The sequence below is a fragment of the Lemur catta genome, chromosome 3 (assembly GCF_020740605.2).
Source record: "Lemur catta isolate mLemCat1 chromosome 3, mLemCat1.pri, whole genome shotgun sequence".
In the NCBI taxonomy this organism is placed as follows: domain Eukaryota; kingdom Metazoa; phylum Chordata; class Mammalia; order Primates; family Lemuridae; genus Lemur; species Lemur catta.
In genome coordinates, this window is record NC_059130.1 from 71,490 (window position 1) to 94,694 (window position 23,205).

Here is a 23,205-nt window from a genome sequence, read left to right on the forward strand (position 1 = left end):
AGACTCCTTTTGGATTCTCTGTCCCTGCACTGTGGCCTGAGAACTGCTTCAAGGCAGTAAACTGGTTATTATTTTAAAAATATAGTTTACATTTGGAAGAGCAACACACTAGTAAAGTATAACTAAATATATTCAGTTACCTTGCATTTTAAATATTTGTACTCTACATTCTGGGTATGTTTTAGTGTATATGGGGATGGATTTTATACTTTATCAAGCCTTACCCTTTAACTAGACATTATATCACTTAGGAGAATGGCACTTTATTGTGAGAAAGGACAAAAGCTGAAACAGTCTAACGACGTGCATTGTTTTCACTCTTTCACTTCCTTTTTTATGGAACCCTGCTCCTTAGGTGATGTAATGGTCACTAGTTACCTTGCCCATCCTATCTTCAAAGATAGTGAAGGGGAAATTTGAGAAATGTCATTGTAAGTGAAGGAAATAGTTTGCCAGAATTCACCCAAAGTTAGCCTGAAAGTGTTACATGACTGGCCCAGCACCATCCTGGCAGGTTTGAGTGATTAGCCATGCCTCAGGCTATGGCCTGGGTCTTGGCAATTTCAGGAAAATAATTTAGATTTAAAATACATGGCACATGTTAATGAACTATTGTAGCACAAAAGGCTTATATAATTCTCTCTACTTTTGTATGCTTGAAAAATGTCCATAACAGATACTTTTAAAAGTTAATAGTAACAGTAACAATGATGAAAACTTTCCTAGAGGGTGGGGGAAAGTCGCAAAGGAAGGGGAGACACATGGAAAAATCAGGAATCATTGAAAATTCTTTGTAAATTGATAATTTTAAATAGAAGCTACAAAAATAATCCTCTGCTGACTCCCCACTTGAACAAAGTGACATGTAAATTGGCTCCAGTGACTTTTTTCTTTAAATATACAGTTCAGTGGTTTCTAGTATATTTACAAGGTTTTGCAGCTGTTACTAGTATCTGATTTTAGAACATTTTCACTGCCCCCAAAAGAAACCCCAGATGCAATATCAGTCGTCTCCCATTCTCTTCTCACCCCAGCCCCTGGCACTCACTGTTCTACTATTTGTCTCTGGATTTGTCTATTCTGGACATTTTATATGTGTGAAATCATATAATATATGACCTTTTGTGTCTGGTTTCTTTTACTTAGAACGTTTTCAAGGTTCATCCATGTTGTAGCATGTATCACTATTTCATTCCTTCTTATGGCCAAATAATGTTTCATTGTGTCAATAATATTCCATCTGATGTAACACATTTTGTTTATCCATTCATCAGTTGATGGACATTTGAGTTTTTCCCACTTTTTGGCTATTATGAATAATAATGCTGTGAATACACATGTACCTGTTTCTGTGTGGACATATATTTTCAGTTCTTTTGGGCATATATATAGAAGTGGAATTGCTGTGGTCACGTGTCAACTCTGTTTTCTTTTTGAGGAACTGCTGAACTGCTTTTGAAAGCAGCTGTACCATTTTACATTCCTACCAGCAATGTATGAGAATACCAGTTTCTCCTCATCTTTGTCAGCACTTGTTATTGTCCGGATTTCCTGACTATAGCTACCCTGGTGGTTGGGAATGGCATCTCATTGTGATTTTCATTTGCATTTCTCTAATGACTAATGATGTTGAGCATCCTTGTGCTTATTGGCTGTTTGTTGATCTTCTTTGAATAAATGTCTGTTCACATCGTTTGTCCATGTTTTAGTTGGGTTGTCTTTATATTGAATTGTAAAAACCTTTTATGTGTTTTGAGTAGAAGTCTTTTATCAGATGTAGGATTTGCAGGTCTTTTTGACCATTCTGTGGCTGTCACTTTCTTGATGGTGTCCTTTGAAGCACAAAAGTTTTTAATATTGACGTAGCCCATTTTATCCATTAAATTTTTTCTTTGGTTGCCTTTTGACATGATATGATCTCTTTTTTCTAGTTTGTTTGCATTCCACTGTGTAGATGCCTTGCACTGTATTCCACCAGTTAGTTCCTTGTGGATTTACTATTACAAATACTGCCATAAGACATGCATGTGTATGTATATCATTTTGTGATTTTTGCCAGTGGGATTGCTGGGGCAAAGAGAAAATGCATATGTAATTTTGGTGGTTATTGCCACATTCCCCTCCATAAACATTGGGACATTTTCTGTTCCCACCACTGCTATATGAGAATCCCTGTTTATAGTTTTGCTAGTCTGATAGGTATTAAATAGAAATGCTATATTAGATGTAGTTTAGAAATTGGTCTTCTCTAAGAGAAATTGTCTTTCCATAACTTGACCTTTTGTGTTGTGTTTTCTGTTTGTCTGTATCTTTTGCACATTTTTTTCATTGGGTTTTTGGGGCTTTTTCTGAAATTTTAGAGGTTTCTTTTTTTTTTTTTAACATACCAAGGATACTAACCCTTAATTCATAATTTAATTTGCAAAAATTTCTTTTACCTATCCCATTTGTCATGCATATTTTTACCTTGTTTATGGTGTATTTTGGACATGTAAAAGGTTTTAATTTTGCTTGTTTGTTTTTAGGTTTTGTGGGGTTTTTTTGTGTTTTTGTGTGTATGTGGTGGTAGTCCCATTTTTCAGCCTTTCGCTTGCTTTGTTTCTGGATTTGGAGTCATAGGAAAGGGTGAAGCAGGAGGATCTCTTGAGGTCAGGAGTTTAAGACCAGCCTCAGCCACATAGCAAGACCCTGTCTCTATAAAAAATAGAAAAATTATCTGGGTGGGGTGGCATGTGCCTGTAGTCTAAGCTACTTAACAGGCTAAGGCAGGAGGATGGCTTGAGCCCAGGAGTTTGAGGTTGCAGTGAGCTATGATGATGTCGCTGCACTCTAGCTCAGGCAAGAGTGCAAGACCCTGTCTCAAAAAAAAAAAAAAAAAACTGGAGTCTGTCTTCTCAAGCCCTGCTACTGCTTTATCAATTAAATTTATTAAATCCTTTGTTGTCATTTAAATGATGTTCACTGTATCTTCACCAGGAGTAGATTCTATTTCAAGAAACCACTTTCTTTGCTCATTCATAAGAAGCAACTTCTCACGTGTTAAAGTTTTATCCTGTGATTGTGGCAATTGAGTCACATCTTCATCTTCCACTTCTGGTTTTTTTTTTTTTTTTTTTTTTGAATTTAGAAGGCATTCTCCATGATTTTCTAGCTTCCAGGTTGCTACTGAGAAATCTGATACCAGTTTGTTTTATGACCTCTCCTGTCACCCACCCTGCGGAGCCTTTCACCTCCTCTTCGTACCACCAGTGTTTGACTTTCCAGGTGGATGTGCTTTGCGCTTCCTTCCATTCATATGCTGGGCATTTCATGGTCTTTGTCCATTTGCAGATGCCTATTTTTCATTGGCAGGCACTTTTCTTGAATAATTTTTCCCATTTTCATTCTGTAACTCTTGTTATGCAGATATTGTATCGCAAAGTTTTTTTCTCTTATCTCCTATTTGTGTATTTCTTGTCTTTTGTTTCTACTTTGTGCAAGATTGCCTCAACTTTATTTTCTAACCCTTTTACTGAATTTGTTTATCATATTTAAAGTTTTTTGAATATTTCTATTTAGAGTATCCTGTTTATGGTTTATACGTGCGATTCCATTTCTTACTTTTCCATGATATCAATTATATGTATTCTGTTTGCTCCATGTGGCCTCTTTCTCTCTTTTGTGGAGAAGCTGGTCTCAAATGTCTGGTGATTCCTGGCTGTCTGTTTGTATTTATGAGTGAGACATGGGGAAGCTAATTGGACATTCTTTGTGTGGGTTTTACTGTTGGGATGTCAGGTGGTCAGATGGCTTTTTCTTTAGGTTCCTTTAAATGTCAGTGTCTGAAAATTCTTTCTTTGGGATCATTTAATTTCTCCAGAAAGGTACTGTTTGGTCTCTTGTCTGTGCCTGAGATCAGGCAACTGGAATTTGGTGGTAGAAAGGGACTTTACCTGTTCATGATTCATTAGGTAGCTTTTCCCTTAAAAGCCCCCCGATGCCCATCCCACCCACTCCAGCTTAAAATCCCCACCTTGCTCACCTATCAAAATGGTATTAAGCCCAAGCTGCCCACAGTCTGCCTTCAATCCTGCGTGGCCTGATCTGAGTACAGTTCTCCACCTCCTTCATACTGATTCTCCTTATTCACCACACTCCTTCCACTGTCCTTTCTCAGTTATGTCTTTGCATGTGTTTTCCCCTTGGTGTGTCTAGCTCTTTTTCATCATTTAAGTTTTACTTCATTTATGATCTCCCTAACTTTCTATGATAGGCAGGATTGGTTAGGTTGTGCTCTGAAACAAGCAACCTCAAACCTCAGTGGTTCAAAAAATGGGTCATGCTCATGCTACCCATCCATCATGGGTTAGTGGGAGCTCTGCCTCGAATGGTCCTCATTCTGGTAAGAGGCTGACAGCAGCCACCATTGGGGCGTTGCCATTGCCCGTGGTATATAGAAAAAGCGTAGCAAATCAGAGTAAAATTCATGAATCTTCAAATGCCAAGTGTCATAAATCACTTTTTTAGGGTTGTGGGGAAGTGTGACAACCCAAATAGGTGGCCAGGCAAAGATCTCAATCAGTGGAGGGTTACGAAGCCAAAGTTCAAGGACAAACCACAGAAGCACCTGTGCTATCTGAAGAGGGATTTGGAAACTCAGTATTTAAAGAGTGAGGGCATATAGAAAGAAAAAAGGGGAGAGGGTGGGCCGTGATGCAAATGGTGACATTCTTGTGTTAGTGCCAGGAAATCTTCATTTTACACAAGATTAGGTAAATGTTTGAAGAGAAAAGGGAGTAAAGGAAGAATCGGTTATGCAGATGTCCCTGGGTAGCTGGAAGAAAGAATGGTCTTGTCTCTGTTCTGCACTTGGGAAGATAAACGTGTAATCCACATTATTAGTGTGGAATCAAAGTGGACTTTTGTTTTAGGAGCTAGAGTTAGCCTGCAGACCTGGAAGTTACAATTTGCATGTCCTCATTGATGGGAGGCCAGCAAACAGTGTCCTTATGGATGATCTGTGGGAACTGTCTGTGTAGATGCCTGAAACCTTTTACCTTTCTGTGGCGATCTGGCTAGTAGTGTTAGTAACAGCTGTTCATTTGCAAGAGGGTGTTGCATGACTCAGCATCTGGGCTTGACCTTCCCTTTTGGCATAAGGAGTTGGAGGGTCCTGAGGTTTTGATTTTCCTTTACAAGTGCAATACTGCTGTTGCTTAGGACAACTAGAAGTATTTAGTGAACAACACTGATGACCACCACAGCAACCTTGACCACCCAATCTAAAGTGGCCCTCCCCATTGCCTGCTGTTTTTTTCCTTTTCTTTTCTTTTTTTCACAGGACTTGTCACTATCTGAAATCATCTTTTTGTTTTCACATTTATTGTCTGTTCCCCCAATAGCCTCAAATATTAACACTAAGCCATATAAGTATAGGAACCTTTCTGAATCATTCACCACTATATCCTGAATACCTAGAGCAGTGCTTAGCAAATAGTAGGTGCTCAAAAACATTGGATGAATGATTCTAGGTTAATTTTTGAAATAACCAAAGTTTTACACTTCCCACTAACGGGAATATGCACTTTAATAGAACTGGGCCCTTTTCCTATTTTCTTTAATGTCCATTAAACAAAATTAGGTGTGCTTTTGATATGAATTGCTATAGACAACTGAGAGTAATTTTCTTTGATAGTAATAGAGTTATTTTTTAAGTATTCAAAAACATTTTAGGAAAAGTCTTTAGAAATGACCATCATTAATCAATACAAACCAGAAAGTTATCGCAAAAATACAATGTATTATGCTTATAATTCCATAAACTTCCAATTGCAGTATTGATTTAGATCACTGGTAAAAAACTTCGCTGGCCCAACAACGTGGAGTGCAAAATGATGCAAAATTAGTAGTGTTGTCTAACAGCAAATATTTCAGCTCTTAGCTATATTTTTATGAGAATACTTGTTTATCTTTGCTGAATAGGGAGATATTTATGTTATATTTAATCATAATTTTACATGACAAGATGTAAAAAAAAAAAAACCTTTTAACTTCCTTCTAGTTCTTTCTGTCCCTGCAGAAATGAATAGTCACTAATAATTATTACTCCCTTTTGCTTGTAAATGACATTCTTCCTTATGAAAGAGTTTTTCCTTCCTGTGAATAAAGAATTTTTTACATTTTGAAATTTTAGCTTTATATACTTATAGGCTGCTTTCTATTAGAAGTGTAAAATATTAGGGTTCTTAATGGAGGAAGTTTGTAACTTAATATTTGTTAGGTTTGGACACATAACCCACTTTGGATAAAACCAAAATAATTTATAGCAAGTAGAGAAACTAACAGCCTAGGTTTCATAATGTAGTTCTAAAATTTTTAGATTAACATGATATACTCATCTTTTTAATATAGTAAATTGTTGATAAGCTATTAGAACTCAAATCTCTTCCATAATTTATGATTTTTTGTAGACTTCCATTTTTATGGAGAAATGTGTAGACAGCAAAACTGCTTTAGGTCATTTTTGTATGTGATAATGTTTTTGACATGTTCAGAATGCAAAAATTTGGCTCACACCTGTAATCTTTGCACTCTGGGAGGCTGAGGTGGGAGAATTGTTTGAGGCCAGGAGTTCAAGACCATCCTGAGAAAGAGCGAGATCCTGTCTCTACAAAAAATAGAAAAATTAGCCAGGTGTAGTGGTACACGCCTGTAGTCCCAGTGACTCAGGAGGCTGGGGCAGGAGAATCACTGGAGCCCAGTAGTCTGAGGTTGCAGTGGGCTGTGATGACACCACTGTACACTGGCCCAGGCCACAGAGTGAGACTCTGTTTCAAAAAAAAAGAAAGAAAGCAAAAATTTGAATTATGCAATCTGCACCCAAAATTTCTGTTTATACAGATTATTTGCTTCCCCAGGATACAGTGTTGTACAGTGTTTTGGAATTATTAAATTCAGACTTTTCCATGTTAAGCTTGGATCCCATGCTGAATGGTGTAGGGTCTCTGTCCCACAGAATGTAAAGAAAGTGTCAAAACAAACTAACTCTTATGGGAACTGTGCTGTGCTCTGGCAGGTACAGTGCAGGTTGTATAGGTACGTAGGACATTTTTATGCATCAAATACTTGAGGCTAACAGAGAAGCCCTTTATAGTTCCCCACTCTTTATGATTAAGCAGGAGAAAATTGAATACTTTCTTTTAACTATTCTTTTATATTGATTTTAATAATTTTATGGCATATTCCTGAATTTCTATTTAGGAGAAAATAATTATTTTCCTTAGGATTCTTTAGATTTATAAATATTAATAAATTTTTTCAAATATGGCCAAAGTTATTAATTTGCATGTGATATACTTTTTTTTGTTCTTATTAAAATCTATGTTTTCTCTGGCTTGAATTTGATGTTCTGGCTTTTAAAAAAGTTTATGTCTTTTCTCTCTTATAGTCAACCTCATCCTCTCAACTGAATCTTTTTATAGGATCTCAAGCATTTTGAAGCCTTTAGTATTTGAAATGAATCCTTTGTTGAAACATGATTAACTGAATGTGCATTCTTTCCTGAAACCCTATTGAAATGAGTTTTGGGGTGTGTGTGTGTGTGTGTGTGTGTGTGTGTGAATCCATATATAGAGACAAAAAGAATGAGATAGACTAGAGTGTAGAAAAGATGACATTTTGGAAACTGGAAAGAAAATGGTGGAAGTGTCTTTTGATTTAGCAGGAAAGGTAAGTGCCTGAGAGGGAAGGTCAAGGAACATGCCAGTTTGAGCCTCAAAACCATGGAAATCTCAAGAATTAGAGGCACCAGGTCCCTCTGGGGGTGGGGAAGTGAAGGGGCTGAGAATGGGGTGATTTCTCCCAGTCTGTGGTAGTTACATGCGCAGAGTCCTTCCCCAGCACCTGCAGCCAGCTCGCTACCTTTTTCTATACTGCAAAAGCCTTGAGGTGTGTTTTCTGAAAAGGGCAAATGAGAACAGTTCTCATTTAGACTTTCTTGAAAGTGAGTGATGCCCTTCTAGAAACAGGGGTACTAGGAAACAGTCTAGACTTCTACTTCTGGCCATGGCAGAGCAACTGCTAATGGACTTACATTCCCACCATCCATGATGAAACTGGGTAAAATACACGAGGCTATTGTTTTCCGGCACTGGGCAATAGGCAGTATAAGACTGCAGTCCCAAGAGGAAGTAAATAGAGGAGATGAGCCCACAGTTGCCCTGCTCTGTGTCTGGGGAAATGTCTTGACTGGGTCTTGGGGCACTGGAGATGCGATAAGAGTTCAGAGCAGTTGTGAGTGTCAGCACGTTGTCCTGGTAATTAAAACAGTGAATGCTGGGCCAGGCGCGGTGGCTCACGCCTGTAATCCCAGCCCTCTGGGAGGCCGAGACAGGTGGATCACTCAAGGTCAGGAGTTCGAGACCGGCCTGAGCAAGAGCGAGACCCCCATCACTACTAAAAATAGAAATAAATGATCTGGCCAACTAAAAATATATATATATAAATTAGCTGGGCATGGTGACGCATGCCTGTAGTCCCAGCTGCTCGGGAGGCTGAGGCAGTAGGATCGCTTAAGCCCAGGAGTTTGAGGTTGCTGTGAGCTAGGCTGACTCCAGGGCACTCACTCTAGCCCGGGCAACAAAGCGAGACTCTGTCAATAAATGAATGAATGAATGAATGAATGATAAATAAAAACAGTGAATGCTGGTTTAATTAGAAAGTTGGGTATGACTTTATTGAGAAGATAAGAGGAAGGATAGTGTATGTGCATTTTTGTTGGGGGTGGGTGTATGTGGAAGAGATTAATTGACTTGAGGTAGGATGTCAGTAGGTAAGGGTAGGGCTTATAAATACAGAGGTAAGTACCAAAAAACAAAACTAAAATAGAGGGCAGGGATTGCCGTAGGGTAGCAGCAATAGAGGTACAGGGTTTGGGATTGTTTGATTTTTGAAAAATCATATGTACGTATTTGAATTAAAATGAGGATAAAATTTGCATAACCATAGACCTTCCTGTGCCTTCTCATCTCTTTCCAGGTCCTTTCCCATCTGCCTCCTCTCTTTGTTCAGTCTGTCTTCTGGGAAGAGCTCTATTTCTGTTTCAGTTTCTCCACCTGTCACTCACTCCTTCACCCACCCTGATCTGATTTGGAACAATATTATTTCAACAAAATAATATTACTCTTGCTAAAGTCACCAGTGACCAACAGTTTGCTAAATCTAGTGGACTTTTCACTTCCTTTTGCTTTTTGACTTTTCAGTGATACTCTGCACTTTTTGAAACCCTATCTTCACTGGATTTCTATAGGATAGCTCTCCTGGATTTGCTCTTAGTTCTTGGGGTCTAGGTCTCTTTCTGCCATATTCTGTCCTAGGGAAGTCAAATCTGCATTTATGGTTTTGGTTACTATTCTTGGGTGTCTCACAGATCTTCAGCATGTGCTCTCCTGAACTCCCCAGCTGTATCTCCACATAGCTGCTTGGCATCTTCCATTGGATTTCTAAAAGGCATCTGAACTTGTTCTGCCCCAAACTGAACTCAGCACACACCACTGCCTTCTGCAAACTTAGTCTTCATCCCACAGTCCTTACTTCAGTACCCTGTGTAAGCCAGAAATGGAAGCTTTGTCCTTGAGACTTGCCTCTCCCTCGTTCCCCGTCCAAAATTAAGTCCTGGTGATGTTTTCTCTACGCTTTTTTTGTTTTTGTAAGGCAAGCATGGAAATGAGGTTTATTGAGGAGAGAAAGATAGGATTATAGGGCAAGAGCAAAATACAGGTTTACAGAGTGTGATACATATGCCACACATGACAACCAGACCCATTGTCACAGCAGAAAAAGAGAGCTAGGCTTTTTTTTGCTTGACTTGTTTTATGATGAAATAAAATAAAAACCTTATGTGAGTTAACTCCAGAAGAACTCTCTGATACATAATCCTCTTGGGATCATTGTACTTTATTCTTGATCCTAATATAAAAATATATGAAGAAAAGACCTCTTAGGACTTTTCTGGCCCCCCCATGGCTCTTTAACAGTAAAATTTAGTATGTAATTAAAAAATAGCATCCAAGATTCATAGGTCTTAATATATTTAGTAACTCTTATCTATTTATCTTTATAAATTCTCTTCCTTTGTGCATGACTTATTTCTTATTACCTTCATGCTCTTATTTTATACTGATCTTGAATTAAATTGCTGAAGGGGATGTTACAATAGGGTTATTAAAAATATTTCAAAACTGTTAAAGTGGAAATAATTAAACTCTTCAAAACAGTTTCAAGAACAGTACAAAGATATCCTGTGTTCCCTCAGCCTGATTTCCCAGTTGTTAGAAATTTACCATATCTGCCTTATCACTCTCTCTTTCTCTGTAGATACAAGTCATTTTTTTTGGAACCATTTGACAGTAAGTCACAGACATGATGTCACAGGACCCCTCAATACTTCAATGTCTGTTTCCTAAAAAATAGAGACACTTTTCTACATGAATCACATTATGCCCATCAAAATCAGGAAATTAATACAATAGCACATTCTAATCCACAAACCTCATTCAAATTTTACTGATTTTCTCCAATAAAGTCTTTTATAGATCCAGGATCCAATATAGGATCACATGTTGCACTTAACTGTCATGTCTCATTAGTTTCCTTCTATCTGGAACAGTTCTGAGTCTCTCCTTCCTTTCATGACCTTGATATTTTGGAGAGGACAGGCCAATTACTTTGCAGAATGTCTATCAGTTTGTGTTTGCCTGATGTTTCCTCATGACTGGATTTAGGACATGCATTTTGAAAGGCAGCTGTGCTCACCACTATACCACCAATGTACTCAGGACATGCATTTTTGGCAGGAATACCACAGAAGTGATGCTGTGTTCTTCTCAATGCATCCTATCAGAAGACACATGATGTTGATTTGTCCCATTGCTGATGACATTTACTTTTATCATTTGGTAAGATGATATCTGCCAGACTTTGCAATGGAAAGTTAATGAATAAATATTGTCTGGAAATATTTTGAGACTATGTAAAAATCCTGTTCCTGATCACACTTTCACCCATTTATATTAGTATCCAGTTTTGCTCCTTGACCAAAACAATTATTATAAGGGTTACCAAATTGTAATCATCCCTTCCATCATCCTTCTACATTTATTAGTTGACCTTGTATTGTAAGGGAAAGCTTTCCTGCCTCTGTATCCACCCCCAATTTATTTATTAATTGATATCAGTATGGGTTCCTTGGTTCCTATTTTATTCAATGGGTTATAGACAATTGCTCTCATTATATCATTTCTTTGATGTTCAAATTGTCCCAGATTTAGCCAGTGGGAGTCCCTTGGTTAGCTCCAGTGTCATTTTGACATATCTCCATGATCTTTTGGGAATTTCCATACTTTATGACACATGATGTTCTAGGCTTATTAAATACTTTCCCTGCCTGAGCCCTGAAATTAGCCATTTCTCTGGTTCCTTTTGAGGAGAATAGTATTTAGAAACCAAAGTCTGGATGTCTGGCATGCTCATTGCTGCTGGTATACTCATCTTTGTGTTTATGTGTATATGTATGTATGTGTGTGCATGTATACATACATACATATACATTTGTCCCTTGTTCCTTAGTGGGGGATTCGGTCCAGGACCTCCTATAGGTACCAAAATCCATGGATGCTCAAGTCCCTGATATAAAATGGTGTAGTATTTGCATATAACCTATGCACATCCTCTTATCTACTTTAAATCATATCCAGATTACTTATAATACCTATAATACCTAATGCAATGTAAATGTTATGCAAATAGTTGTTAACATGGTTTAGGGAATAATGACAAGAGAAGAAAGTCTGTACATGTCCAGTACAGATACAATTTTTTTCTCAAATATTTTTGATCTACAGTTGGTTGAACTGTGGGGTTTACTTGGGTTTGTCAAGGAAAGGGAGGACTGAGGGGGCTGTGAAAGGAAGTGTGGAGGTGGGGAAAGAGGAGATTCACAGGGCTCAGTTGCAATCACGGAATACAGTGAAGTGCTGAGAATGAGCTTCCCTCGCTCATTCTCTTCCCTTATGGGATGGGAAAGGTCCGGGCAAGGAGATTTTAGGAATCCCAGAAGCTTTAATGTTTACTGTATTTTTAAGGCCTAGAATTTAAACAGTATTATAATCTGTAAGATTTAGAGATATGTTTCAGTTGTTCCCAAATGCTGGGGCTCATGATCTAACACAAAGTTCGTGGTGAAGGTTTCCTAGGCTCATGCTGTTCCTAACAGACAAGTCCCTCCAAGCTGAGTCAGGAGAGGCCTCTTCTGTGAAACCCTCAGTCATCAGACACCCGAGTGTAGCCCCAGGGTTTTCCCCAGTCTTGCCAGGCACAGGTGGAAAATCATCTGGAGGTCGGGTGACTATTTTCTTCTGTTAATCCAGAATACTGAAATTTGAATAAAATAGTAATGTTGTTTCTTAATAATGTAATAAATACCCCTGAAACTAACATCTATTCAAGAATATGATTGTTCCTAATAATTTGTGGCCCTCTGGTATCCTGTTTGCCAGCTTTTCCCATCTTACCCCAGAAGTAACTATTAATACTTTTTGCATTTTCTATTCATGGTTTTATTTTATTGAAATGCTTTCATTTACCAATATATGCATATACAATTGGGTTTTTTAAGCCATGATTATAATAAACCAAAGTACAAACAATTAGGGCATTTAAATTCCATTTTCTATTGATCAAATTACAAACAATGCATTATTGATAAATGTTGTCTTGTAATATTTCTGTGCATTAGAATAAAACTTAAATTTATTTAAAAACACATGTTGGCATAAGGTAGCCATTTGTTCTCCTTGGGAAAACCTTAACGCTTTCATTTTTAGACTCTCACTTTTTATGAAGTAACGAAGCAAATGGTAACTTGTATGAAGAAGGTGGTGAGGTGGATGGTAGGGAATGAGGCAGAAAGTTGGCAGAGCTACCTGCTACCTTGGTATGATCAGTAGTCAAGAGGCACTGATGATGTTACTCGCTTGTGTTAATAATAATTCAATTTGTAATCTTTTTTTCCCTTATGTTTTTATGTATTACTACAGCTAAAGAAGTAAACAGGTCATGGCACGTTTAACAAAAAGATGACAGGCGGATACAAAAGCTATCCAGCATCTTTGGGCAGCCATTGAGATTATACGGAACCAGAAGCAAATTGCCAACCTTGACCGTATTACCAAGTAAGTAAATTTAAACAAACAAACAAAAAAATCCTTGTAAAATTTCATGTGAGACCTTGGGGGAAAAGTCCAAAAATACTTTATTATGCTAATCAACATATATTACAAAGGACTGAAGTCACTTTCTTTGCAGCAGTATATAGTTGTTAGAAAAACAAATATAGAAACATACACAAGCAACTTGTGTTTATAAAATAAATATTAGATAAGTAAAATATCAGTATGTACTATTTATAATAGTTTTGCAGTTATCAGAATTTTTAACTCTTGGTAACTTTATTTAGGTCTTTTATTAAAATGGCTTTTAGTTAATCATTTGCTTTTATGTAGTGAAGCTGTCTAAAAATAGTATACTGTTCATTACTCATTGTAATACAGGACAAGCATGGTATGTGCAGTAAGTAAATAACATCTTGGCTGTGTGCTCACGCTTGTAATACTAGCACTTTGGGAGGCTGAGGCAGGAGGATATCACCTTAGCCCAGGAGTTGGAGGCTGCAGTGAACTATGATGATGGCACTGTACTCTAACCAGGGCCACAGAGCCCCTCAAAGACTCTCAAAACAAAACAAAGCAAAATTGTATTAGGTCATAGCCCACTGACAGCATTTTTAACAATTTCATTCTATATTTTAGAAATTATTAAATAAACCACTCGGTTTTGGTTTTTTTTGTTTTTTGAGACAGAGTCTCACTCTGCTGCCCAGGCTAGAGTGCCGTGGCATCAGCCTAGCTCACAGCAACCTCAAACTTCTGGGCTCAAAGCAATCCTTCTGCCTCAGCCTCCCAAGTAGCTGGGACTACAGGCATGCGCCACCATGCCCGACTAATTTTTCTATATATATTTTTAGCTGTCCATATGATTCCTTTCTATTTTAGTAGAGACGGGTCTCGCTCTTGCTCAGGCTGGTCTCGAACTCCTGAGCTCAAAAAATCCACCCGCCTCGGCCTCCCAGAGTGCTGGGATTACAGGCATGAGCCACTGCGCCTGGCCAAACCACTCAGTTTTTAAAAAGAAATTTCCTCCCCACCCCAGTTTGTAATGCTATTTATATTGGTAGACAAAGATTCAGGATACAAAAAAAAAAAAAATCAAACTAATTCATGACTCTTCTATTTACTTGTTATATACTAATTATAAGGATGCCTTAAAATAAGAACTTGGTTTTATTTTCTTTCTCTGGGTATTTTTAAAGGAATAAAGCCAAATTTATCCTAGCACTCTGGGAGGCCGAGGTGGGCAGATTGTTTGAGCTCAGGAGTTTGAGACCAGCCTGAGCAAGAGCAAGACCTGTCTCTACTAAAAATAGAAAGAAATTATATGGACAGCTAAATATATATATAGAAAAAATTAGCCAGACACGGCGGCGCATGCCTGTAGTCCCAGCTACTTGAGAGGCTGAGGCAGGAGGATTGTTTGAGCCCAGGAGTTTGAGGTTGCTGTGAGCTAGGCTGATGCCATGGCACTCTAGCCCGGGCAGCAGAGTGAGACTCTGTCTCAAAAAAAAAAAAAAAAAAAAGTCAAATTTATCTTTTTAAATGTTTGGAGGTTGGTTTTTTTGTTGTTGTTGTTAATTTAGATAAAATTTCTTTATACCTATTTCTCCATATTCTTTAAATGCTATTTGTAAAAATGGAAGCAGATAATTTACAAAAGCTCACTTAAACGCTTTTTGTTGGCTTTTGTTAATAAGTAACAAAATTGAATTCCATATATTTTTGTCCCTTCCCTGTATTCTGGTGAAGAAGATCATAAAATTACCTGCAAGGGAAGGAACAGAAGATGGAGAAAGGGTTCGGGCTCTGTGTGGCTCTGACTCTACACTCACCCTCAGAATACTTTGACGCTGACCATGTTCAACTCTTAGCTCCTGTAGGTTAGTGGAAGGAACAAAATAATACTGTATGAAAAGTAAGAATAAAATAAATAGTACATTGTTTTAATTATTATAGTTCTAATTAAAGCAAATAATTTGAGGTGTGGTAGCTAAATACAAATTACAGAGAGGTGATGTTCATAATAAAAACATTTAAAGAAATCTCAAAGAATAAAAAGTAGTATTTTCTTATGGTTGAGATTTTTAAGAAAACAGTTTTTGTATATCAAATTGCTCATAGAAGACTGCTGAAATAAAATACTGTTCTTTGGATTTGTTTTTAAAAATTAAAATCATGTAAGCTTGACTGAAACATTTCAGTTTTTCAGACTATTCCTTTTTCTCACGTGTAGCATCCTTCTAGAAGCTCTAGGGATGTTCCCTAGGAAGCTGTCAGACTCTCCCAGTGAATGTTGCTGTTAGATTGTGACCACCTGCTGTGTGGGAGTCAGAGAATTAACCCCACAGTGCCGGGTGCAGACGTCTGTTGCATTATCGCAACACTTATGTGTGTACGTGTGTGCGCAAGTTAAACTGTGACAAAAGATGCGAAGGTTGTTAAACAGGATTGCACACACCTTCTCCTTTTGTATCACAGCTTGTCGGTAAGTGTTCCTTTCTCTCCTTGCTTCAACGGTATAGCCTTAAATGATGCCAAGGCTTATTTTCCTTCATGTTGTGAGGTCCATAGTTCCTAATTAAATATCAATAAATTTATTTTACCTAGTAAATAGTCTTAGTTTTATTAGTGTCATCTAAAGATAGATGAAAAGAAAGGAAGAAAATCGGAGGTTAAGTGCTCAGGAGGGGTTCCCCGTGTGTCCTCTGCCTCATCCCCTCTGAGAGCTGTGCCGTATTTCCTCCTATCACAGTGGCTCACGTCTCAGCGTTCTGTGCTTTTTTCCCAACATCAGTCACAGTCGTAACTATTTCCCTGCTGGACAGTTGGCTCCAGGGGGACTGTGCAGAGAACTGCCTGACCCAGTGCCTTTGCTTCTTGGTTAACGTCAACTTTCTTGCCTGTTGCGCTTTCCTGAGGTCAGTTAGGAAGTAGCGTGGGATGAGGACAGGCACTCTGATCTTTTGCTGTAAAGCCTGATATTCCTATTCTGCACTCTCAAGCCTTGGATTCATTTTAAGTCAAGTTGTTCTGCTTATTTACAGGTAAGTCTGAACATAGAGGTGTCTTTTAAACTTTAGAAATGGCAGAAGTTACCGAAGGCTGCAGAAGAATTATTGTTAGGATTGCATATGTAGTCATTAAGTTTCACTCTTTATTTTGACTGGTGACTCCGTTATAAAAAAAATTGAAAGCTACATAGTTTGAGTCATGCATTCAAAGTTATGGGAGTTGGTGTGACTCCCTCTTAGGCTATCCTGCATCCTGCATCCTAAACATTATCATTTACTTTGGTATAATGGCTCCATTCTGCTTGTTTCTGTTTTGATCTGTGGATTTCTCATCCATCTTTTTTGTTGTGGCTTTCATTTGGGATTTATTGATTGGGGAAACTGGGTCATTTGGTTTCTCGCAGTCTGGCTTTTGAGGATCGCAGCTCTGTGGTCCAGTTTGACCTGCTGCTCAGTCCTCTGTATTTCCCGGAAATTGATGGTTGGTCCAGAGGCTGTGGGTCGAGGCTGTTGCACAGGCTGTGGAAAGTTGTGTTTTCAGGAGGCACACGTGTCAGTTATCTCGTTTTGTGATATATGTAGCTATTGATGCTAGATCCAGTAATTCATTAAGAATTGCAAAATGGTGGTAATCTAATTTTCTTTCCTTTGCTAACTGGAATGCCTCTGTAAGGACATAGGCTTCCCATTATCTGCTATTTGGTTATGCTGTGGTATGGTTCACATGGGAAAAGTAGGAGAAGTGTTTAATTCCTTCTCTTTATGTATTTACCAGTTTTCAAAATAGCATCCTCCAGTGGTAACCAGCTAGGTTTTTTCTTTTAGTTGTCATTTTTTGTCAAAATCCTTTCTGATGCTGAGGTTTTCCCATCTTTGACCAGTGGGGGCCTCTGTGTTGGATCCCAAAGTTTGTTCCTGCTTTCTCGGGTGACAAGGTTTAAGGCCCATTTTGTACACATCCTAAACCACTGCTTTCTTCCAAGGGCTCTGGTTTTTTTTAGTTTGAAATTGTATTTCAAGAGTACTTTCTGGCCACTCCGTGTTGCTACTGTGTTGTCTCTCTAGGCCTTGGAATGGACAGAGTTAGGAAATCAATATACTTTTAAAAGATAAAAATACCTCATTAATTCATACTGATATTTTCCATTGAAATTTATGGCTACTGGGTTTTATGTATCTCTTCTATCTAAAATCTTACCTCCTCTCTGACATGGTGAGAATTGTGGATATCATGAACAACAAAATTTTAGAATATCATATAATTAGTCAATATTTTATGCAACATTATATACACAGCTATCTGAGAATAAGAAACAAAATTGTATTATATATAGTTATGATTATATTACTATTATATATATTTAGTTTATATTATTTGAGGCCTGTCTTAGTGTGTTCAGTCTTCTTTTTCTGTCTTCTGTTTGTAATTTTCAATTGAATTCTTTTCATCTTTTTTTCTTTTTGATTTTTAATTTTTTCATTCTTTGCAACTTATGTTTATCTGATATTATCTGCTGTATAATCACTCTTGTGTAGCTTCTAGTTTAGACTTCACTTCTGAAGTGATTTCTTTTTCATTTACTTCAAATGTTTAACCCATTCCTGAGTTTTTCTAATTCTGATTTACAGCATTCCTATTATATCATTTTCTTAATGTCTTTTCTCATTTCTTGAAACAGTGGATCCTGGTTTTCTTCTGTTTTGCAGGCATATCTTTCTGACATGCCTTCATCTAAGGGTGTCACTCTGTCCTGTGAGCCGCAGTCCTTCCTGTTGTCATTCTGGTGTGAAAATCTGTTTTCCCAAACTTGTAGCAGGTAGAAGTGGGTCTGAATCCTTTTACTAGATTTATGGCTCTAATGCTCTTCTTATGCCAGTTTTGTGAAGTGCCAAAAATATGGCCTCATATTTCTTGAGATTTCCTAGGTTTTTCTCTATCTTTCCCCCATTTTTCCTTGAACCACCCTTTCTTATACTAAAGGTCTTTTTAACTGACTCCAGTAGTATTTGATATTTTAATTCCTCACACTTCTCTATAATGTGGGGCTTTGTCCTGGAAGGGAGCTTTGCCTAATTTTGGGTGTTCAGAGGACTGTCGTGATCCAGCTCCTGAGGACTTTACCATGGATCCATGCGTTACTGTGAATCGTCTCACGTGAGGGTGTCTCACCCTGTCCATTGCAGCTGCAAGGTTGGTCCTCCTGTGCTCAGCTCCCCTAGATCCCCACTGTGTCCCTCCTTGTCCTCTGTAGCTGTCAGTACCGATTGCAACTGTAGCTCTTGCAGATTTGTCCTGACTGCTCAAATTTTGGGATTCACAGGACTCCTTATCACTTAATTTTTTTGGTACTGTATATGTTGCCCCAGGGCCTTTTGCTTTGTTTTGTTTGCTTCTCTTCCAGTAACTCTGTCTAGGAGGTTCAGGGGTGAGTTTAAAACTGTTACCTCCACCATCTTCCCAGCTGACAACAATCTTGTGATTTATCTTTAAAAAAAAAAAAATTTGTTGCTAAAGGCACTGGATATTTTCTGAAGTTCAAAAGCAGAGCTAAAAGCAATAAAAAAAAATCCCTTTTAGCAGAAACAAACCCAAGGCATGTTCTTTATGTTTGTATATAACACTGGACGCCTCAAAATCCACAGCAATCTCATCATCAAATACAGGATCCTGAATGTTGTAAGACTTACATTGCAATTTTAAAAGGAAATTCCATGAGTAGAATTTGTGGCCTTTTAAAGTAGTTAAGCCTCAGATCCTCATAATTGATTGAACTCTTAGGAACTAATAATAATCTTTTTTTTTTTTTTTTTTGAGACAGAGTCTTGCTGTGTTGCCGGGGCTAGAGTGAGTGCCGTGGTATCAGCCTAGCTCACAGCAACCTCAAACTCCTGGGCTTAAGCAATCCTACTGCCTCAGCTTCCCGAGTAGCTGGGACTACAGACATGTGCCACCATGCCCGGCTAATTGGAACTAATAATAATCTTCTTATCTCAATAACAAAATAGGAGAACATATCTGTGTTCATTCTAGATGTTTATTCCACCTAAGTATGATGATATCCAACATTCAGAGTTCATAGCAGTACCTGTCCATGATACCTCCCCAGGAAAGAGTGTTCTGAGTCCTTTTTACCATTTTCTTTTGATTTTCCTTTTTTAAAAGAACTGCTAGTGCTGTATCCAAGAAAGTAGGAAAGGTGCTGTAAGTTACAGAATCACTGCTGAGATTTATTCAATAATTCAAATCTTTAAAAATATATACCTAAGGGAAACTTCTTTCACAAGTTTTATTATTTTGCTATGGAAAGTATTTTTACTAAAAAGATCAATCTGAGCTCAAAATACATATCTGGGATTAAGTCTGATGTTTTGATTAATGGTGAAGCTGTCCCTCTGATTTACAGCTCATGTTTATAAATTAATGATAACATAAATTCTATAGATGACTTCATTTGGGAACTAAATAAGCATGAATTTTGGCCTCTCAGTAAAAACGTTTTACATTTCTAGAAATGGAAGGATGTCTTCTAATGTTTAATCATCGTAAAATTGAAACAATTGAGTCATTTTATTATTAAAAAAGGAAATACAGTAGTCAGTTGAGGGTTGTATGAAGATACGCATGATAATAGTAGTCCTCTTTTCAGTTTAAATGTCTGTAAACACTATAGTTGTCACATGAATTCATCACTTTTATGTAATTTGGATAGGTGTCATTAAAGCTTTGAAATACTCAGTTACTTAACATTTCTATTAAATATTTATAAAATATTTTTATGCTTCAGATGATGCCCTTGTTTTACAGATTTCCAATCAAGATGTAAAGGGTGAAGAATCAAAGAACAAAGAATCAGTAACAAGTGAAATTTAAGCGTTCAGTCATGCAGATTCCTAATATTCATAACTCATTGTCATGTTATTTCTCTAAATGCCATGTATAGTTTAATGTCCAATAAAATCAAGTTACATATATCACTTCCTTTTCTTTAATCCAAACAAATTATGCACATCTAATTTGGGTAATTATAACATGGCATTAGAAGTTTATAATTATTTTAAGTAATAGTTATAGTTTAAAGACATGCTTTTGAAACAGATATGGATTTTTTACTAGTCTCTGCTGGCATTATTAGCTAGGCAGTGTGATTGGGGAGGTTAACTTATTTTTTATTGACTACTGGGAAAAAGCAATCAAAATAGTCAACCTATGTGTTTCCTTTCTGTCTTGAGTAACTTTGACTTTGTGTTTTTAGAGGTGATCACATTGTGACTAGCATGATTAGACTAACAGCGGATTGGTAGACTAGTCCCAATCAAGTTAATGTTTCAGAATAGGGCATCAATTAATTACATGTATTGCTTACTTTAGGGTCAAACCCAAGTTAGAAAAATGTGACCTCTGACCTCTTGTGACATGTTTGGCATTGAAATTTCTGAGTTCTCCTGGAGTTCTTCCTGTTGCTACAGATACACATAAGCCCAAACTGTAAGTCCTCTTTGTGTGTAGCTTGACTTTGAAGTTGCAACTAGGTACATATTATTTCTTTTTTTATGTATTATAATTTCACTTGTTGAAGCCCAATTTCCAGAAACTGTTTATTTAAGTTAAAGTTTGCTATGTCTCTCTCTCTTAAAATTATTAGAGAGGAGGAGAATGGCCACTCCTAAATTACTTCTTTGTAAATAAGTTAGTTTGGAAAACTACTTGTTATTATGCTGCTTATGTAATTCCAAGGATTCTTCATGGAATTACTCATTGTATTCTCCTTTCAATCTATATTGATTTATTCTTCTTACGTATCTTATTGTGAAAGTGGATTGGCAGGTATACTTTACAACTGTTATCATTACTATTTTATTTTACCTGATAGCCTTACAGAAGAAGTAGCTAATTCTGAATAACCAAAGTCCATGGTGAGTTTTTTCCAGGAAGCCAAAATCTTCTGACATTCATCTTGCCTTGGATTGTCTAGCTGCAGTCATGTGCTTGACATTTCTTTGCAGTTCTATGAAGGAAACATACAGACAAGGCACATAGAAATGTAAACAGTTGTTAAAGAATCATACAGTAGTACCTAGTAATAGGAGAGGGTCGTTACCACATGATGAGGGTTTATTAATTTACAACACTGGAGGCTTTGTTTGAGGGGAGAGGCACCAGGAGAGCTCGGAAGGCCTTGTGGGTGGCATGGAATTAGTCAGGCCTCAGTCATCAGATGGGGTTTGACATGGCAGAGAGGACAGTCCAAGTAGAGGGACCGTGGAGTGTAAGGAAAGTGGATAAAAAGGCAGAGAGGTCAGACTAGGAAGGCCTTGAATGCTAGCATTGACATTTTAATCCATAGGTAGAAGGGAATAGTGAGTGCTTTTTGAATAGAAAAATGGTAAAAAATAGAACATACTCATTTTTTTCCCTCCCAGGCTAGACTGAATGGTCCCCTCAAATGTCTCTTGAGTCCATCTGCTCTTCCCTCTTCTGGGCTGAGTTTTCACTCTTGTGATTTCCTACCTGTTCCTCCAGCCCCTGTTTTTCCACAACGTCATCTTCTCAGATCGCTCTACCATCGCAGGCCTTTCTCTCTTGCCCTCGAAGCCCACATTCCTGGGCAAAGGTGTTGCTGTCTTGGCCTGTGTCTTCCACATCACCTCCGCCGCCCCCACTCTGCTATGCTCCAGAAGCCAGAGATGCACTTGGCAGGTCCTCAGGTCTGTGTCTCCCACACACCACCTGGGATGACCTTCCCAGACTCTTCTTCCAAATGTCATCCCTGGGAAGTCTTTCCTGGGACTGTTAAGTCAACCTAATTTTACCAGTTATTTTTCCAAATTTTAGGTCTGATTGTGTTCTTTAATCCTCTTTTGATTTCCCTATTGTGCATAAAGTCCAAATAATGGAGCAGGGCATTTTTATAAAGCTCTTCACAATTAGATCATAATATTTCTTCTTTTTACAGCCAGCCTTTCCCCTCTCAGTGTTCCATCTGATGAGACAAGTCTCAATGGCCTGAGCACTCTATAGATTTTTTTTTTAAGAGATGGGATCTCGCTAGGTTGCCCAGCCTGGACTCGAACTCTTGGATTCAAATGATCCTCCCACCTCACCCTCCTGAGTAGCTGGGATTACAAGCATGTGCCATCATGCCTGGCTTGGATTTTTAATTTTGTACTTTTCCTTCATTAATGGACAAAATCATACCCAGTCTTTCAAGATCCAACTAAAATATCATCTCCTTTGAGATTTTGATACATTCCTCATTGTAACCAATCCTGTTCCCCTTTGTCTTTATTCTCATAGTAATAGATATAAAATTTGACTTTATTAGTTATTGTAGTCTCCTATGATCTTTGAAATATATTTCCATTTCTTTTATTGACTGTGAGAACCTTAAGAGTAGGGAATATGTCTTTTCTATTTTTGTATCTTAATGTGAAACAGTGATTGAGACGTTAATAATATTCAGTTTCATTAACTGCAGAAGTGGTTTTAAGGAGGATTATAATAATTGGTAACATTAAATGAGCCATTATTTTGTGACAAGCACTGTGCTATACATAAGTTATTTATCTCATTTAATTTTCACAGCAACGCAGGCATGTGGTCATTACCCCCACACTGCTGAGAAGGTGCTGTAGTGAGAAGGTGAAGTAGTTGCCCAAAGTCATCCAGGTTGTTAGTGGCAGAGCTAAAATTTGAATATAGGTCTATCTAATGTTGGAGTTCAAGCTACTAAACATTTAAAATTTTTTCTTCTGGTATTTAAGGGGTTTCTATTTATATCTTTGCAAACTTTGAAGTTTTCAAAACATGATCCATCTCCATGGTACTTACATATCATCTCATTTCATCCTCACAACTGAGTTAAAACTAGCCCCACTTCATAGGTGAAGAATGCAGCTCTCAGAGTAAATTCTTTGTCCCAGGTTAAGTGTTAGAATTAAGAAGAACCTAGTGCTTCAGAATATATTCTAGAATTTTAAAATTAACTCCA

At 37.6% G+C, this 23,205-nt stretch overlaps 2 long non-coding RNA genes across 3 annotated transcripts in view; one reads left to right on the forward strand and one right to left on the reverse strand.

Moving 5' to 3' along the window:
• LOC123634914 overlaps nt 1–20,188 on the forward strand; it is a 32,125-nt gene extending 11,937 nt beyond the window's left edge. The window contains exons 2-3 of one of the 2 annotated variants that reach the window (XR_006734006.1): nt 13,074–13,208; nt 20,002–20,188. This is a non-coding gene — a long non-coding RNA (uncharacterized LOC123634914). The remainder of the gene's footprint in view (nt 1–13,073; nt 13,209–20,001) is intronic. The other variant, XR_006734005.1, reaches the window with a different exon arrangement.
• Nucleotides 14,771–23,205, reverse strand: part of LOC123634912 — a 51,577-nt gene continuing 43,142 nt past the window's right edge. The window contains exons 5-6 of the long non-coding RNA XR_006734004.1: nt 21,081–21,222; nt 14,771–15,079 (exon numbers count right to left, since the gene is read on the reverse strand). This is a non-coding gene — a long non-coding RNA (uncharacterized LOC123634912). The remainder of the gene's footprint in view (nt 15,080–21,080; nt 21,223–23,205) is intronic.